We start from the raw sequence: 2,275 nt of genomic DNA on the forward strand, positions 1-2,275 counted from the left end.
TTCTACAGAATTCACGGTAGTGTCCTTCGCTCAGTGTCATAGCTGGGTACTTATAGTGAGATTGTGAAATCTATCTTCTTGATGATGAGCTAGTAAATCCTAGGATAAATCCGTCAGGATATATTTTGTACATCCCATATTTCGTGGGATTCAGATTTTGTGGATTCGTTATTGTTGTTTGTAGCGAAGACGCTCTTTGGTGTTCCTTGTGATCCCATGTGCAACTCGTTTACTTTATTAAGTGATTTTGATTATTTTTTAGTTTTTTAAGTGCTTATGGTGATAAGACTTTTGACTTAAGCTTTTATTTTTTCGCAGGTCACAATGGTAAGTCCAAGTGGGAAGGATGGTTCATTATACCGACTCTATGAGGGAGTTGGAATTAGGGTGCTTCAATCCAAAGGGTGGTTTTTGGCAATTCGTTTTTGAAAGCTCTGTTTTCAATCAGCTGGATTTGCAACAAACTTTGATTATTCATACATTAGGATAAGATGTACCTCGTACACTTTTTGATAATATGTATTAACTTTTAGACTATCTTATAATATATGTAAGGTCCTAGATTAGAATTTTGTTTGTGTAGTCAATTTTTAAACATTCAAGTCTTGAAGTAATATCTTGCTGAAAACTGTTTGGGCCACAAAAATAAAAGAGTGATTGTTCAAAAAATGGTTACCTTTAGTGTACTATTATCGGCCAAATAAAAGTATAGTTGAAGGAATAAAAATGAAACACACATCAATGCGTTGAAAGCTTAACTCCAGCGTGAAACCAACAAAGGATCTTGGCACATGAGTCTAAATACGGTGACTTAACTTAAACCCATCACATACATGCTTCAAAAACGCAATTTTAATTTAGGGACCTATGAAGGATTTAAAATTTGGCACGAATATTTGGGATGTGAAAATGGGCTTGAAAACTTGGGCTAATCAAGTGATCATTAAAAATAAAATGGCTTTTAATACTTGCTAATAAGAAAGTGGACTTGGATTAGTATGTGTAAAAAAGATTCGAACCACACTTTGAACTTGCAATATTAGTTATGGACATGTTGATAGGAGTGGGATTTTTAAACCAAAAGGACTTATGGATAACCCAAAAATGGGCCTTTTATAACCAACAAGTCCCAAAATGCGCATACCATCCCATGCTTTAGTAACAACTATAAGAGACAAACGCAACATATGTTTTCTTGAGTCATGAACAAGGAACTTAACAGATGAAATGCCACTGAAAGATTTGTTGAAAGTTTGATGCCACTGAGGGTTTTCTTTAGAATGATCATGTGAGTATTGAATGTGCCTTTAGGAAGGATGGGGAGTTTGAAGTAGCTTAGGGTTGAGAAACCCTAAGATAGAGTTTATTCCTTATAACTTCTGGTGGTGAATGCTGGTGAAAGATTTTTCTTACTCAGACGAAATTGGGGTATGACAACTGTATAATCATCAAATTTATCATATTCTTGTCATACAACTAAGATATAATCCTTCTAAAGAACATAATTAATAGTTGAACGATTTTCAGAATATTCAACTTCAAACGAAGGAACCTCTTATTTAAGAAACCGTGAAGAAGAATAAATTTCTTCAATAATCGAATGTAAAAAAGGAAGAGAAACAATAACTTGGGGGATAAATATAAAAGAATCTTCTTCCAACGAATAAGGTGAAGTTTGCTTAAGGGAATCCTATGAGGTAGATATTGTTCAAGCCTTCAAGGTACTAAACCATCTTATGAATAACTTTTTAGATGATCGATCAATTAGAAAAAGAAAATATTAAACTTAGGGAACACACCTCAGGTCTTAATGAATATGTAAGATATCATGAAGGAATTATTACCACATTCAAGATAGAAATAACTAATATAAGAAAGTCAAAAGAAACATGTAATAAGTGTGAAGTAATTGATTTATCTAAGACCCTAGGCAAGTTTACCCAAGGTAAAGAAAATCTTGACTTGATCCTATCAAGTCAACTACCTTCCTCAAACAAGAATGGAGTAGGATTTATTTGTTAGACGGTGTGGCTAGTGATCGAGAGGGGGGCTGAATAGATCACCTCTTTTAAATAAACGGATTTAAAAATTCTTATCAGAGTTATTGAAATTTAGCGGAAAATTACAGTCCCGAATCGACTTCCGTCTAATCTGAACCGCTACTAGAAATCCGGACACGCGAATTTATTGCTGGATTTGAATTAGAACGATATAGATAATTAACACCAGAATATTATCAAATCAAATGCACTTATCACTAAATTCTAATTCCAAT

Source organism: Lathyrus oleraceus, chromosome 4 (genome assembly GCF_024323335.1).
Source record: "Lathyrus oleraceus cultivar Zhongwan6 chromosome 4, CAAS_Psat_ZW6_1.0, whole genome shotgun sequence".
NCBI lineage: Eukaryota > Viridiplantae > Streptophyta > Magnoliopsida > Fabales > Fabaceae > Lathyrus > Lathyrus oleraceus.